Below are 18,605 nucleotides of genomic sequence, written 5' to 3'. Positions count from 1 at the left end.
CAACACATCACTCATCCACACACTCCCCCTCCAGACTGGTGAGACAGTTCCTCACTGCCCCTGACTCTCAACCTGTACCCCTCTTACTGAGCACCAGGCACCATACTCTGGGAATTGGGAATGGGACTTCAGGCACTGGACACATTTTAGCTGCCACCACTAGATCCTACCATACTGGGGAATCCAGATACACACACTACACTCAGGCGATAACCACCCTCCTGAGCTAGCCATTTCTCCTCCACACTCTCTCTCTTCCATCTATCCAAACCTCTGGGGACAGGAACAGGGATTGGGCACTGGACCCAGCAAGGGATTCCTTATCTATGGGAACCTCCCTCTCTACTGGCGTCCCGCCCTGTCATTTTTTCTCTTCTGCCACTTACCATAAAAGCGCAGGAACACCATTTGAAAATGACACTCTTGAGGAAAAACAGAATCAAAAACAATAATCCCAAACATGTGACTATCTAAAATGCAGAGTTTTGTAATGTAGCCAGTTGTCGCAGTGGTACTGCGCAAACACAAGTCCTAATCCTCACCGCTGATCTCCAATGTTAGAACTGGGATTTCTGGTTGGCTAAGGCTTACGCCAAAGCCAGGCAGAAACCACCATTCTAGTCAGGGCAAGGGAGTCAAACGCCAAGATAACCCCTGCTCACCCCCTTGGTAGCTTGGCACGAGCAGACAGGCTTATCCCGGAGGCAATGTGTAAAACATTTGCGCACGCACACAACAGCAACAACATCCTAGGCACACCACAAAAAGAACTCCACACAAGGTTATATGAAAATCATTTTTGTATTGTCAAAACACATCAGATAGTAATCACACAATATACATTGTGCCAACTGGCACAGGCAATATTCACAAGGGATTATTTACACAAGGACAGGGCCACGTGGGCCACTGTCAGAATCAGCACTTAGTAGAACCAGCACTTAGAATAACTGTCACACCAAATAACAATTAAAGATCACAACCAGTAACCACTGGTAACAGGTAGGTACACACTATGCAGTACTAATAACCATAGGCCTAGATCACGCATGGACACATAACCTCTCTAGTATAAACTATACTAGGCTAAACAACCTCCTAAACATGAAAACACATAGGTATCACAGGCATAATGGCATTGCACATTACCCATAAATCACATTTAGGCCTAACCAGCAAAAATACAGTAGGAATTCTCCTCACTAGTCTAAACACATTAGACTCTACCCCCTAAGCATAACTCACATTTAGGGTCGTAACTCACAGTGAAACATAATCTCACTAACATAAACCTCCATAGGTAAAACCATTGGCGCAAACCTGAACGTTGCAGCTGCCCACTACTTGCTGGGCAGCTGAGGACAACAACAGGGCCTAAATGTTGCAGCTGGCCCTAAGTGCTGCGCATCTGTAGAAGGCCCTGCACCTCTTTGCCACTTCTGTCCCTCTCAGGGACTTTCTTTCAATTGCGCGTAAACAATGCAGCTGTCCACTACTTCGCTGGGCAGCTGTGAACTCAAAACTGTGACTGGGGCTTTCACTAGCATTTAGGAGCAAACACTGCGCAATAGGTTGGAGCCCTCTAGCTCTTAATGAACAACAGTGCATTGGAGCCCTCTGGCTCAAGGCTCAACTATGCCCATTGGAGCACTCTGGCTCCACGCTTTGCAGTGGCAAGTCTGAGCCATGTTTACAGTTCTACTCACATAGGTGGCACAATCAGTGCTTCCAGCACGCAAGTAGCATTTGATTTACAGGCTGTGGGCACACGAAATGCACAGTACTAGAGACTTATAAATAAATCAAATATAATAATTATGGAGAAACCAATGGCATTAAAGTTTAGACACAGAGCACATGCACTTACACACTTATCAGCAGTAAAAAAAGTGCACAGATTTCTAAAGCCAGCATAAAAGAAGGTCAGAAGGCGAAAAGTCAGGGGAACCCATGCCAAAAGATGCCAGGTCTAACAAAAAGTATTACACAATCATATTTCAATTCATTCTACAGGTTTTAGCAATCTAGGTAAGTGTGGAATATTTGACATACAGCATTCACAGGATGGATTTGCTCCTTTTAAAGTCTAGATCGGAGAACACTAAGGTTCATCAGACATTACTCCATATGTTTTAGTCTTGTGCACAAGTTATGCATGAAAGGAGGATATCATTGGTAAAGAAGAGGATGTTGTGGAGTCCCCCATGCTAATCCTGTGGTCCCTGTCGGATTGCCCCATATCTTCAGTTTAGAAAGCTGTCTCTCTATATTTTGTAGTACAAAGAACACTTTCTAGAAAGTCCATTGGGTCCGCAATTGGTTTACAGAAACTAAAGTAGATAATACCAACGCTCTTTTATGTGGCATTGTGGGCAAACAGGCTTGTCAGATCGTAATGCTAAGTAATGCTAAGCATTTGTTGTACTCTCAGGGAAAATATATGAGCCACACATTCAAAGAATAAATCTGAGCCCAATTTAGAAAAATAACACTTCTTTTTATATATATTTTGAACTTAAGAACTTTGTTTAAAGGTAAATACAGTTATCAATAGAAATATTCACAAATAATTAAAAGTTCAAACGTGCGTTTTTACACACAATGCAATCCTTTGGGAGGAAAAGTCAGAGATGCATAGAGGTAGGTACAGTCAGTTTCAGGGGTTAACTTTCTGGCATCGAAATAGTATGGGGCAAAGGTTCAAAGTACTACCAGTAGTTCTTCGAGAATTGCCCAGATTCTACTTAGAGCAGGTTGCTGGTGAGTGTGGTAGCTGGTGCACTATGGAAAAGGGGGGCACATGAAAAGAGGCTGCACAGAGAGACTTGTGGGCAAGTCTGAGGGCTCCAAAACAGGACATCAGGTTGCAAGGTGTCTTGGAACACGGGGGCACAGCTGATTTGTCAGTACACAGGCCGGACGGCTCGGGTGCATAGTGGTTAAGTCGGCCTAGCTGTGTGAGCAAAGATTCACCTTAAAGCTCAGGAACAATCAGCTGGCAGGGGCAAAATCAAAGCAGCTGGGCCACTCTTAAAGTGGGGCTCTGTAATGCAGATGTCCCTTGATTGCTGCTTGATCTTGGTACAATGAGAATCCGGACTGGACTATCGCTGTTGGTGTTTGGTGCAGGGCGTCCGATACCCGTAGGATTGGTGCTACACGGCTCTAGTTGGTCCTGGTGTCTTCATACTCGTTGGGGAGACATATCTGACTTTCAAAAGCACGAGCACCTTCTCCTGGTGGTCTGTAATGTTGATTGGGCCAGGGAGCTGCAAGGTGGTAGACCATACTCTGCTTGTTGGAGCCTGCAGACTGCTGGGGAGAAGCTTCTTTACTCCAAGGGAGACTGTCAGTGTTTTTTGAAGTACTGGCAGGCTACCCAAGACTTTGGAAGCTCACTAACTCGTAGGACAAGTCACTCTGTCACAATTGTTGAGAGAGGGCTGAGGAGAGCAGGGCTTTGCGCCAAAGTCCAAAGTTCTGGTGCAGTTCTCACCAGCCAGTGACTCTTCTTCATCCTTCTTCTGTTAATCCATCAAATCTGAGTTCTTGATTTAGGGGTGCCACCTAAATGCTCAATTTAGGGGTGTTTACGGGGAGTGTTTAATAGTAGTCAATGGTCTATCTACCTTTAGGTTTTCTACACCCTATATATGACCACTTCCTGTGGGAAGGAGGCATAACCATAACCCTAGAATGCCAATTCTGTCCAAAACAACATGGAGGAATCTGAGAAAATCGGGTACATAAGCTGGCCCACCCTAGGGGTGGTGCTGGCTGAATGTGGGCACACCTCCTAATCTTGCAAATGTTTCCTCCCGTCTTGCCACCACAAATTGGGGTCAGGATGGGGGATGGGCACCTCCACTATCTGGAGAGGCCTGGGGTTGCATAATAAAGGCTGCAGGGCCTTTGAAGCTTCCAGCTCTGGAATGCCCATCCTGCTTGGACGAGGTGTGAACACCTCCGCCCAGAGCAGGCTTTGATTCTGTTCTCCAAGAGTGAAGGCTTTCACATCAGGTGGGTTGTATGATAAAGGCACGATAGGATAAACCAAGTGTGCCTCTACCATGCAGTCTAAACCACAAATGTTGTTTAATCATGCATTCCTTTACCACACATGGCTTTACCACATAATTTTGTGGTAAAGGCATGAATGGTAAAAGGGTGTGCCTGGCTAACTCATGACTCCCCGCCCTAAGTTACAAACTTCCATCTCTATGGTCCAAATACCCCAACCCCCTCCCAACCGTCATGCTGTCCCTAACCCTTAAACACTACCTTGACCCCCTCCCATACCCTTGAGCTGTCCCTACCACTACCCTACAACTTCCATTGCCCTTAGGTCTAAAACCCAAACCCCTATTTTGAAAAACTTTCCCAACCCCCAAACTCTAAGAACTACCCTGCCTACACTTCCACCTTAAAAACAACTATGACTACCTACTGCCCTCTGTTAGAACTGGGGGTATCTAGTTGGCTTAAGCAGGTACCTTAGATCAAATAGGGACCCTTGCTTCTAATCAGGGCAAGGTAGTTACACGCTGATGAAAACCCCTGCTCAACCCCTAGGCAGCTTGGCATGAGCAGTCAGGCTTATCCCAGAGGCAATGTGTAAAGAGTTTGCGCAACACACACAGCAGCCCCACCCTAGGCACACTACAAAAAGAAACTCTACCCAAGGTTATATATTAAAATAGCCTTTGTGTTATCAAAAACACATTAAAATAGTAATCACACAATATAAACTGTGCCAACTGGCATGAGGCAATATCTTCAGGGGATTATATACAAGACAGGGCCAATCGGGCCACTGTCAGAACCATCACAAAGAACGAGTAGTAAAAGTAAAACACCACCAGTAACTACTGGCAAAATACTGTACTCAGCATTATCACCTTAGCAGAAAAACACATTAGGCATATGCCCCATTAGCTTAAACATATTACGCCTTAGGAATCACATTGGGCATATAAGACATATTAGGAATAGACCGCCTAAGCAAAAACCCCTCATGCAACCTCTGTAGGCTTAAACATATTATGCATAAACATTTCAACCATAATACTAGCATAAAACACAATATGCACCATCACAGTAGGTATAACCATCCAAAGTAGCCCCAGGCCAACTGGCCTTGCACTGGGGCTCAAGCCCTATGTCCAAAAATGTCAAGGTGCAAAGGGGGGGACGTCTAAAAGGGGCCCACTGGCTGTCTCAGCAGCAAACACCAGGTGCGCTATTGCGCTGGGGCATGGGGTGCGACTCACCTGTTCCTCACTCACAAAGAACGGACCCCGACGTTTGAGCTGCCTACACTCTTGCAGGGCAGCTGTGCAGGAAACAACGTGCATTTGCCCTCTCTGTGGCTCTGGAGCTCAAACACCAGGCTCTGCACTCAGCCCCTGGGACCGGGACTCTTCGAGTGCTTCCTCTGGCAGGGGGAAGCACTGGTGATGCGTATTGGAGCCCTGCTCATCAGGCTTGTTCAGAGGCTCTCTGCTTACTCCCCATTGGGTTGTATACCGGCCGCAGCAGGCGGGACAGGCACCGCCAATGCGCCTCATCAGTTCCGCTCACCAGCAGCTCTTCTGGCTGCTCCGTTCTGATAAGCGGGGCTCTCTTTGTTCTCCCGGAGCACTCCTGACCACAGCGGCACCTCCACTGATCGGGGAATGCCTCATCATGTTCGGAGCAAAGTCTCCATCTGCCCCGCCCACCATGAGGCTTCTTCTTCCGGGCGTCCTGTCATCACTATGCCCACAGTCAGACAGAGGCACCTGGCTTCCAGGTCGCATTATCTGTGGCTCCTTCTCCGGCTCGGCCCGTGGCGGTGACTTAACAGGAGCCCATGCTAGGGCTTAGCTCGGGGAACTTGAACCGGCGTGGTAGGCTCCCGCTCCGGTTTTACAAATATCCGAATGCGGGGTAGGCTCCCACTCAAGAGCACGAATAATCGGGGTGGACACCTGCTCCTCATGAATCATACAAGGGAATCCCCACGCCAGAGGTTTCCTCCAGGCATGTCGCGGCCTTGTGCGGCAGGGAAAACACTTCTCCTGGAATAAGATTAAGCGCTCACGAGGCGCTAGGCTCTTTAAAAGTCCAAGGGGCACAGCTGGGTCCAGGCAGGCCATCACCCAGGGCCCTACAGCAGGGAGACAGTCCCTCATGGTGGTCTCCTCCTGGGGCCCAGCAGCAGCAATTCTCCCCAGCCAGGGGAACAGCAGCCCAAACACAAGGGGCTCTAATACTTATACCCCTCAAAGCCTTTGAAGTCTTTGGGTTAAGGGGCTCTGCCCTGTCCAAACCAGTTCTGGGTGTCCTCCTGTCAGTGCACACTCTCTTCCTTTGATAGTGAGGGCCTGGCTTTTCAGACACTCGGCAGGACATGAAGCCATTCTTTTATGGCAGCATCCAGGGCCCTACTGCCCCCCCACACTTTCTAAGGCAGGCCAGCCTGTTGCTGTCTCACCTACTCCTCCCCGGAGTCAGGACTCATTCCAGACCCCATCACATCTAAATCCAGTCAGTCAATCCACAGCCAGGCAGAGGCACACAGAATTGTTAGGATAAGAAACCAGCCACTTCTAAAAGCATGGTTTCTAAACACGCAATTCGAAAACCACCTTCACAAAAAGATGTGTTATTAAATTGGGAGTTCAGGCACATTAAACTTCACCTCTCCATCTTAAGCCTATGGGAAGATAGCTGGAAACACATTACACAGCCATCCCCATTCTTTCCTATGGGCAAGATGGCCTTGCAACAGTGCACCCTGCCCATGGGGGTACCCTGGACCTGCTATAGGGGTGTCTGATGTACAGGGAAAGGGAAGGGTAAGGCCTGGCAAGTGGGTGCACTTGTCGGGACAACATGGCAATTAGTAAACTGCGTGCAGGCACTCCAGTGACAGGCCTGAGATCTCTTTTTTGGGCTACTTGGTGGGTGGCACAATCAGTGCTGCAAGCCCACTAGTAGCATTTGATTACCAGCCCTGGCACACATAGTACACTTTACTAGGGACCTTACAGGTAAAACAAATATACCAATCATGGACAACCAATTACTATAACGCTTTATCCAAGGAGCACTTGCACTTTGACAATGATCAGCAGTAGCAAAGTGCCCAAAGCATCTAAGTCGGCAACACCATGTCAGAAAAAGGTGTAGGAGTAAAGCAAAACGTGTAGGGTACTTTAGCAGAAAAAGGGCCAAGTCCAACACCCTCCCCCTTCCTTGAGGCCTAAAACCCTGTCCCTTAATAAACACTATCCAGACATCCCAATTAGATAGGTCAACTACAAGTGGACTCACCCGTTTTACAATTTTCAGGTGTAGTCTCTCTCTCTCTCGCGTGCTTCTGCAGCAATCTCAGCTTTCGTACAGGGCATGTGTCCTGACAATCCCAATGGGGGGGGAGGGGTGGGCTGGATTCAGATGCTCTTGTCCTTGATCCCAAGCTAGGATGACAATGCTCCCAAATTGTCATCACTTGCTCAATGACATCAGACTGGTCACAGTCCTTGTTGCTTCTGGTGACCTACGGGTCACCACCTGTCACAGTCAATGGGCTCCAGCCTGTTCAACGCTGCATAAGTATTCCCAGCAACCCTTCCTGGCATATGGAGTTGATGCAAAGCTGCCACACAAGGCTTCGGCCCTCACCTTATGGGAGTCTTCATCATGGTGGCCCCTCCTTCCTTATGGGGTTGTTGCAAGCTTCGACCATTACAACACAGTAGTCTTTACCACATTGACACACATTGGGTCCTGCACATGGGTAACAAACTGTTCTGTGCAGCAGCCCTTTTCCCACCCCACATAATGGGAGGCCACTCAACAGGGCTCCTCTGCACACCTTGCTCTCTCCAATGCTCTCCTCTTACTCACAGGGCACACTGGTCTTTGCAAGCTGGTAGGCACTGGTGCTCCAGGTTTTAGGGACAGAGGTTTTGGAATCTGTGGGTGATGTCCTCTCACCCAGCAGGGAGACTAGCAGGCCTTGGCCCCCTTGTCCTAGTCACAGCATGTTTGACTGCTTTGCAGATGACCATATTTGGGGTCTCAACCTCCCCTTCTTATAGTCTATTTCCAGACACAAAATGTGATTTAGTGTCTGAGTCTTTAAAATGTTATGTTTGGGCTCTGCTTCTTTTGAAGTATTTACTTCTCTGTTCCCTCTTCTTTTTGAAAAGCAGTCTGTCGCTGGAGGGATGTCTCTGAAGCTGATAGTCCCACTACACAGGCCATGGGAGTGACTAGAGTTCACACTTGGATGTGCCTAGGTCCCTTCCTTGTGACCTCTTACTGATTCAAAGAGCACCATTTGAAGTGTACAGGGGAGGCCCTCCCCCAACCCTCCCAGTGTGTGTCTGACCCAGTTTACAGGAATCCAGAAATCCACAAATCTGTCAGGGGAACCTCTCTACATATACTCCATGTTTCACCATGCAGGCCTGGGTCTCCAAAAATGAAACCCAGGGCCCTCCATGCATTGTACCATTGACAGGCGCACATACCCGCAGTGCATGCATACAGCATACACACACTGCGTAGTAATGTATCCGCCATGTACTGTACCACTCAGAGATGCACATACATCCAGCATATGCATTTAACATCCACACACTGCCCAGCACTGTATCCTTTATGTACTGTACCTCTCACAGACAGACATACACCCAGCATGTGCATTTAACATGCATGCACTGCACCCTTCATGTATTGCACGCCTCAAGTAACTCTCAAAGGCATGCTTTGTAGAGTGTGGTGCCTCTTGGAAAGCTAGGGTCCCCAGATGGATGTAGCCAACACGATAATACAAATAAGCCCCCGTAAGAGATATGATGCAAGTAGTTATGGTGAATTTTTGTATACATGTACCAATAGTTGACCAATGTCTTGCTGCATGTGTTGTATCTGGTGTTTTCAGTTGTGTTTTCTTAAATCATAGCTATGCTTAATGTTGTTATATTTGTAATCTAAACGTGTTGTTGATGGTTTCTGCCACCGCAACACAGTTTTAGGAAATCAATTAAAGTAGAAGAAAACAAACGAAAACACCAATTTGTGTGATTAGAGCAGCAGACCCTGTTGCAGACGTCTAGCCCGGGACCAAGGTTCAATTCCCCGCCTCGGCGGGTCTTGGGCTTACAATTCCACGGACCTGATAATTCTCGCCTCGGTGCCTATTCCAATCATGGAGTCCCACTCTGCAACTCTGGGCAATAGCTTGCTTAATCTCCACAACGGCCCCCACAACGCTAAGGATGCCTGGCCTTCACCTTGGGGGTGCCCAGGAGTGGACGCCTCACAGGGAAAGCCAGGATGGGTTCCACAGCAGTATTCGTACAAGCGCCTTGAGACCCTTGCGGGTGAGTAGTGCGCTATACAAGTATCAATTTACAATTTACATATATTTTTAAGAGGAAGCATGGGACTTCTATACTACACTGTTTCATTGGCAAAAAAGTATCACGCGGTGTGTCACAAGTAAAGAATCTAAATGTCAGACAGAAGTACGCAAAATATGGAAATGTTGCACTCATGCCAACTGAAAACTTGGCATCTATGCTAACCCTTTCAGGACTTAATAGAGACCTTGTCTGAAACGCATGATCAGTAGAGTGATGAGTGTATTTCTAGTACCAGCAGCATGTTTTAATAATACAAATAAACCTGCACTAGCTGAGGTACCCTAGGATTCCAAAGTGCCTGAAAAGGGCACATCCCTTTGGTTATTTAAGTTGGAATCAAGCAGCAAGCAGGACTCACTTGGCCCTGAAACCTCAGTTCATTGTACAAACATAGGGACAACCCCATTAAATTTGACATATCTTGTGCGCCTAACCCTTCAGGTACAGAGAAAAATAGCAGCTTTCCACAGAAGTAAGACCTCCTAGCAACTGACAAATGAGAACAGCTATGCAGAACCCTGCTGCACTCAGTGTGTGCAATATTAATATCAAAGGTTCATGTTGTAACCCCAATCATGTTAGGGCCTTATCAAGAGTAGCAATGCTCTCGTCTCAACAGGACAGGCAGGAATGGACCATGCAAAAACAAAACCCTACACCCGCCCTTCAAACCAATTACAAGTTATTACACTAAGATTTTACAGGACATGTTATATACTGAGTTGTCAGGATTACACTATACGCAGGTTCGCATGAGAATACGATTATATTACATACACAGTTGTTGTAATTGAATCTAGGACCCTAATATAAAAATCCTGATTCATGCCCTTATATAGGTATATTTTATCATATCCTTATAAAGGCATACAAATCATTACCATATTTGGCCCGAACCATGCAGCCCAAATATGGCAGGGATACTTTCACTAAGCTCCAAGAATTAACAACGTTTTCTTGGAAAAACCCGCCTTCAGCAGCCCAGGACTTCCCCCTGCTTGAATATTAAGTTCTCCTTGAACTCTCTGCATTTTCCAAGAATTGTGACATTATTAAGTCCAAACAAGCGTCAAACTCGGCACCTTCAAAGTATAAATATGCCTTGATTTACCCAATCAAACACACAGTGGTTTGGAGCAGATCGACTATCTACTTGCCCGACGCCCTGCAGCAGCAAGTGCCGAGGAAAGCCGACCCTCCAGCAGACACACTGCGAGACTCTGCCATTTCTCCTTGCCGAGAAATCCAGTTCCAGTGTTTCCAGTTCACCCTTGCGGGTATCTGGGAAATCGAGTCCCGAGAACGAGATACAAGACCTCCTTCATTCTGAAACCAAAGGTACAGAGCTGATTAGACCTCTTAGAGAATTCTTGGAATTAGATTCCTGGCAGAAGAAATCCTAGACTTAAACTCCTCCTCTTATACTCCCTCCCTCGTTCTAAACTTACGTTAGGTACACCGGGGTAGGCGTATTTGAGAAGCACCAGTTGAGTACTTTTAGTCGTCCTTTATTACTATATGTATTTTATACATTTTATACCTTTTATGCACTTTATGGCTTAACACCCATATGATACTTTTACAGTACTATTTTATAATACTGTTCGTATTATATGCATTGTACTTCATAGTAAGCTTTACTATTGCAGCAGTTCATTTTCAATGCTTGAGAAAGAAAACTGTTCAATAAATAACCTCTTTTACTGAAAATGCTAGCCTCTCTAATTTCTCAGCCGCTCTGGTGAAACGAAGCATGCGCGATTGACTGATTGAATTAGCTATCTATTGTTTCCGCGACTCTAGAGATTGCTTTTCTTAATAATAGGAAACAAAGTTCTCATCTTTATGCGGTTGTTAGAAACGAATCCCTTCTTGTGAATTCGAGAACGTTTCTAGTGACCTCTGAGCTAGCTGGTACTCACAATTAAGACTAAAATATGCGGTAGAGACTCAGGGGATCTCACGCCTGCGTCTAAGCTATAGGATATATTATTCCAATGCGCAGAGCCTTTTGGGAATATAGGAACTACACTACATGGTGCCCAACGTTTGGTAAGGCGATAATTTAACGCTACATACTAGAGTAACTCAGTCGTGCTTTTCACACAGACCCCTCTTTCCCGTAAAAAACTCCGATAGACGTCTGGAGTGGGTGAAAGGGCATAATATCAGCCAAAACTAAGTAGGACGAGAATCCTATGTCTTAGTTGTTGGTTTATTCAACGTTGAAGGATACAGAGTTCCAAAAATTTTGTGCACCTAATTTTTGTCTCCTTGAAACTTTTCCTCAGAACTCACAGTAAATTAAAATGAGTGACGACGAAAGGGAGAGAGCTAGAATAGCAGCTGAAAGAGTTTTAGACAACACAACCTTCCCAGAAACAGAGGCATCCCAGCAAATGTAAGAAAAACCATGAATATAAAACTTATAGAAAATGAGGTATCATCGAGAGGTGATAGAGGCACACGAATATTGGCAGACAGAAGTATTCTGCTCTTGGATTACTTTTCCACAAGCAAATCCAGTAACAAAAGAGTTCCACTACTACAAAGCAGATGAACCTACAGAGGAATATGTTCCTTTTGAGGACATTAAAATTCCACTAACTTACCAGGAGGATCAGCTCTGGTTTAATGGCGCCCTAAAACAACAAAATCACATTCCCAGGCTCGGTCTACTAGGTAGACCAGGAGCTACATGGCCGGTACTAGCCAGCTATACACCTCATCCCGACATTGAAGAAATGTCAGATAGAGAACTCTTAGTACAGCTGAGACAATTAATTAAAATACACAGAAAATTGGTTCAATATGTCATGAGGACTTTAACAGTCCAACCAGCAATAAAAATTCCGCAACTCAGCCCGTACCAGGGGAATACAAACAAAATTACACCACAGACTATACAGTCAGTCATTGGCAAGTTGCCTGCCAAAAGGGAACCGATTCCGTTTTGGCTAGCACACAAATCACTCAAATAGAGGCTGTATTTCCAGATAGTACACCTCATGAAAAACACAGGATTCTGACAATCTGTTTACCAATGGGGATTGCACTGCATGTGGAGGACTGTGACACTTGGGGTACAGTCTTGCTTCAATCTACACAAAAACACATGGTGTTCCGTCTATGGTGGTGATACCAGATGTTCTGAGCCAGATTCAGAATGAATATGGTCTGGAACCAGCCTTAAATTTAGGTATAAAATTACTAAAAGATTTCAAACAGGTGTCAGCTATATTATTAGCTAACATTAGAGGTGAAGCAGCATCAGTGTTAATACGCCAAAAGTTAAAGGAAACAGATATAGCAGACCAACCATTTGAACTTGCTAGACTAATTGAAAAATCTTATGAAGAATTAGGAAGAGATAGTTTGGGGGGAAACCATTAAAACCCCAATTAACTGAAAATCCCGATTTTTTTTTATTAAAAATAATCTCACAACTCCAAAGAAGAAATGGGAGAGTAATTAACAGTCTCTTCCTAGAGAAAACTATTCTCAGCCCAGAGGGAGATCTCCCCAACAGAGAGACAACTCTCCCCAAAAGGAGCCCTCTGAAAAAAGATTTATCTTAGAAATAGGGATAATTTGAAAAAAACTGACAGATATCAAGATAATGATACGCGTCCCTCTCGTCTTTTCAGACTTCCTCGTAGAAATCGGAAAGAAGAGGATGGTCAGAACACAAGGAAGAACGCGTCAAGTCCAAAGACAAGGAACCCGTTCACCAAAGTAGAAAAGCTACATTTTCCAAAAGGAAGGTAGCTAGCATAAAAATCAGAAATGCCGAGGATCTTGAGGACACAACTCAAGAACGGGAAGTGGGCTCAGACAATGCTAGACAGCGCAGCAGAAGTAACCATAGTTTGCAGGATCCTGAAGGATCATCTGGAGACAGTGGACATGAATGAATGCATTCAGGTCGAAACTGCAGACACCAGGGCTAGTGTACACCACAAATTATATGAAATAAAGCTCCGGATAGAGGGGGACAGAACAAGAAAAATAGGAGCACTCTTTTGGGAGAAGCTCTCTAAGGGCTATGACATTCTTCTAGCTGAACAAGACTGGTCACCTGAATTTGTCAGGGAGTGCCCACATGGCGAAGATGTAATTATGCCAGCCTTCTCGAATCACATCCCAATCCATAAAAAATATACATATGCCAGGAAATGGGCAGTGGCACGGGCTCCAGCTCTATTTAAAAATCATGTAGGATGGGATGAGGACTCACCTCCGCACAAAATCCAGTTAAAAAAACAGCCCACTGCACAAAGGCAGTACCCAGTAAAGCAAGAAGCTAAAAAACAAGTCAGGGAGATTTCAAATCAACTTGAATACCAATGGGTGATTGAAACAAGCACCTCACCTATGAACAATACTTTGTTTCCTGTCTCCAAACCAGACAATATATATCGTCTAGTATTGGATTACAGACACCTAAACTCTTGCTGCTATACATTTGCAGTACAAAATTCACATAGTGCAGCACTAATGAATAACATAGTGCGCAAAAAATATAAAACAACATTAGACATCTCAAATGGATTCTTCTGTCAAAACATTTCAACAGAAAGCAGGCATTTGACCGCTTTCTCAATAACGGGAACCCAGCGACAATTTTGTCGTCTGCCCCAGGGATTCAAGAATAGCCCGGGGTTATTCTCAGCAAGAGTAACAGAGTTACTCCACAAATACGATGATGAGGCATTATCTTATGTCGATGATATCTATCTGACGGATGATAATTTGGAGGTACACTTCAAAAGGGTGAACACCATAATACTTAGTTTCGCCTCTGAAGGGTATGAATTCAATTTAAAAAAATCAAGAATTGCCCACCTCAATGTCATATTCTTGGAATATGAATTGTCAAGTGAAGGGAAAATCCTAGCAGCGAACTTTCTAGAGAAATGTGCGCTGCTCCAACCTCCAAAGACGCTGAAAAACTTACAGTCAATTCTAGGTTTCCTGAATTTCAGAAGAACTTACGTTATGAACTACGCAGAGAGGGTTAAACCTCTCTACGAATTAATCAAACCTGATTTCAAACAAACACATTGGACTCAAAAACACACCAAAATTTTGCGTTCAGTCCAGACAGACATGTTAACAAAAACAAAATTAGACACACGCGAAAACAAGCGCAACCTTGTAATCCGAATCATCCCAGGGAGATGCGGATTGACGTACCTAACCTTTAATGAAGGGGAAACTGTACCAATAGCTTACAAATCACACTTGTACTCACAAGCAGAAACGAACTTTACTTCAACTGAAAAGATTCTGACAGCGGTTCAAACTGCTGTAGCAAGAGAGAGCTCTCACACAGGGTAGACATATAATGATTGTTACACCTGTACCTGCCTTAGAGGCAGTGACAAAGGCAAGCATCCCGATTACAAAAGCTCTATATCCAAGATGGATACAATGGGTTAACTCTCTTGCTACAACAGACGTTGAATACGTTTTTGAACCAAAATTAAAAACACAAGAATTTCTCCAGTATGAACATGAATGTCCTCTGCCGACCGAAATTCTACCCCTTGAACATTATGGCTGTATAATATATACAGACGGATCAGCACATCCCGCAATTGGGGGTAAACAAGCCTATAGTGCTGCGTGCGCGATTGTTAAAGTTTGCTGGCGCGAAGGCAAATTTAGTCCTATGGTCACAAAAACTCAATAACTCGTAGACTGTACAGCTCAGCGAGCTGAACTACAGGTTTTCAAGATGGCGCTTGAAAATACTGATCGCGAATTCCCCACACTAATAGTGCGCGATTCGTATTACTGCGTCCAGTCATACAATGAGTATCTGCAGAACTGGTTCAAAACGGCTTCAAAGACGCTAAAGGTGGCACAATCAAACATAAGTTGCTTTGGAAACAAGTAGTTCTGTTCAAGAAAGAACTACAAAAGACTCACGTGATACATACACTGAGTCATCAACGTGATGGCGTTCACGTTGCAGGGAATTCATTGGCTGATGAAGCCGCGAAGTCAGCTGTGCAAGCGGCTTCCATCGCTACAATCAAATGCTCAAAAAGAACGATAGACGGTGAAACGCTATTAGCAGTGAAAGCCTCAATAAATGGCAATTATGCAGTGTTACCTCCAAACTATCCACTCACTAATACATACATAATAGATGCAAACTCCGTCCCTTTTGCTCAAATCCCTGGAAGGGGGGATAGAGTAATTCCAAACAGGAAGCGGATGCCTTACTTAGTTCAAGATCGATTTACAAAAGGGGGTGGTGATGAACAGAGTGTCTGAATTGAGCAGACCACTCTTACCCAGTCCAAAGATCAGGGCTTGATCCATCACCGTTATTTATCTCACTGCCCCTTCCCAGCTCAGAACCTGGCTATATGCAAATCAGTCTGTCCCTGGCCCAGTGCATCATGGGAACAGGGCAGACTAAACTACCAAGCCAATTCTTTACCAGAAAGGAGACAAGCTACCGGGGACCGGTTTCTGGCATTTCAGCCTCTTCGGCCCGGCTTGCTTGAATCCTGATGGAGCAGTGAGAAAGGGACTCATGTCTGAGTATACCCTGCCACACCTATAGTGGCCAAAATCGATTTACAAAAGGGGGTGGTGATGAACAGAGTGTCTGAATTGAGCAGACCACTCTTACCCAGTCCAAAGATCAGGGCTTGATCCATCACCGTTATTTATCTCACTGCCCCATCCCAGCTCAGAACCTGGCTATATGCAAATCAGTCTGTCCCTGGCCCAGTGCATCATGGGAACAGGGCAGACTAAACTACCAAGCCAATTCTTTACCAGAAAGGAGACAAGCTACCGGGGACCGGTTTCTGGCATTTCAGCCTCTTCGGCCCGGCTTGCTTGAATCCTGATGGAGCAGTGAGAAAGGGACTCATGTCTGAGTATACCCTGCCACACCTATAGTGGCCAAAATCGATTTACAAAAGGGGGTGGTGATGAACAGAGTGTCTGAATTGAGCAGACCACTCTTACCCAGTCCAAAGATCAGGGCTTGATCCATCACCGTTATTTATCTCACTGCCCCATCCCAGCTCAGAACCTGGCTATATGCAAATCAGTCTGTCCCTGGCCCAGTGCATCATGGGAACAGGGCAGACTAAACTACCAAGCCAATTCTTTACCAGAAAGGAGACAAGCTACCGGGGACCGGTTTCTGGCATTTCAGCCTCTTCGGCCCGGCTTGCTTGAATCCTGATGGAGCAGTGAGAAAGGGACTCATGTCTGAGTATACCCTGCCACACCTATAGTGGCCAAAATCGATTTACAAAAGGGGGTGGTGATGAACAGAGTGTCTGAATTGAGCAGACCACTCTTACCCAGTCCAAAGATCAGGGCTTGATCCATCACCGTTATTTATCTCACTGCCCCATCCCAGCTCAGAACCTGGCTATATGCAAATCAGTCTGCTCATTGCACCATCAGGATTCAAGCAAGCCGGGCCGAAGAGGCTGAAATGCCAGAAACCGGTCCCCGGTAGCTTGTTTCCTTCCCAGTGTAAGAATTGGCTTTTGTAGTTTGGTTTGCCCTGTTCCCATCATGCACTGGGACAGGAACAGACTAATTTGCATACAGCCAGGTTCTGAAACTGGGATGGTGCAGTGAGCTAAAAAACGGTGTTGGATCTAGCCCTGATCTCTTGACTGGGTGAGAGTATTCTGTTTAATTCAGAGACTCTGTCCCTCACCACCCCTTGTTGTAAATATTTTTGTCCACCCTAAGCGTGGAAGGGTATACTCAGATGTGAGTCCCTTGCTCATTGCACCATCAGGATTCAAGCAAGCCGGGCCGAAGAGGCTGAAATGCCAGAAACCGGTCCCCGGTAGCTTGTTTCCTTCCCAGTGTAAGAATTGGCTTTTGTAGTTTGGTTTGCCCTGTTCCCATCATGCACTGGGACAGGAACAGACTAATTTGCATACAGCCAGGTTCTGAAACTGGGATGGTGCAGTGAGCTAAAAAACGGTGTTGGATCTAGCCCTGATCTCTTGACTGGGTGAGAGTATTCTGTTTAATTCAGAGACTCTGTCCCTCACCACCCCTTGTTGTAAATATTTTTGTCCACCCTAAGCGTGGAAGGGTATACTCAGATGTGAGTCCCTTGCTCATTGCACCATCAGGATTCAAGCAAGCCGGGCCGAAGAGGCTGAAATGCCAGAAACCGGTCCCCGGTAGCTTGTTTCCTTCCCAGTGTAAGAATTGGCTTTTGTAGTTTGGTTTGCCCTGTTCCCATCATGCACTGGGACAGGAACAGACTAATTTGCATACAGCCAGGTTCTGAAACTGGGATGGTGCAGTGAGCTAAAAAACGGTGTTGGATCTAGCCCTGATCTCTTGACTGGGTGAGAGTATTCTGTTTAATTCAGAGACTCTGTCCCTCACCACCCCTTGTTGTAAATATTTTTGTCCACCCTAAGCGTGGAAGGGTATACTCAGATGTGAGTCCCTTGCTCATTGCACCATCAGGATTCAAGCAAGCCGGGCCGAAGAGGCTGAAATGCCAGAAACCGGTCCCCGGTAGCTTGTTTCCTTCCCAGTGTAAGAATTGGCTTTTGTAGTTTGGTTTGCCCTGTTCCCATCATGCACTGGGACAGGAACAGACTAATTTGCATACAGCCAGGTTCTGAAACTGGGATGGTGCAGTGAGCTAAAAAACGGTGTTGGATCTAGCCCTGATCTCTTGACTGGGTGAGAGTATTCTGTTTAATTCAGAGACTCTGTCCCTCACCACCCCTTGTTGTAAATATTTTTGTCCACCCTAAGCGTGGAAGGGTATACTCAGATGTGAGTCCCTTGCTCATTGCACCATCAGGATTCAAGCAAGCCGGGCCGAAGAGGCTGAAATGCCAGAAACCGGTCCCCGGTAGCTTGTTTCCTTCCCAGTGTAAGAATTGGCTTTTGTAGTTTGGTTTGCCCTGTTCCCATCATGCACTGGGACAGGAACAGACTAATTTGCATACAGCCAGGTTCTGAAACTGGGATGGTGCAGTGAGCTAAAAAACGGTGTTGGATCTAGCCCTGATCTCTTGACTGGGTGAGAGTATTCTGTTTAATTCAGAGACTTTGTCCCTCACCACCCCTTGTTGTAAATATTTTTGTCCACCCTAAGCGTGGAAGGGTATACTCAGATGTGAGTCCCTTGCTCATTGCACCATCAGGATTCAAGCAAGC

This window comes from Lissotriton vulgaris, chromosome 2_1 (assembly GCF_964263255.1).
Source record: "Lissotriton vulgaris chromosome 2_1, aLisVul1.2, whole genome shotgun sequence".
Lineage (NCBI taxonomy): Eukaryota > Metazoa > Chordata > Amphibia > Caudata > Salamandridae > Lissotriton > Lissotriton vulgaris.
This window is presented reverse-complemented; position numbering follows the sequence as displayed.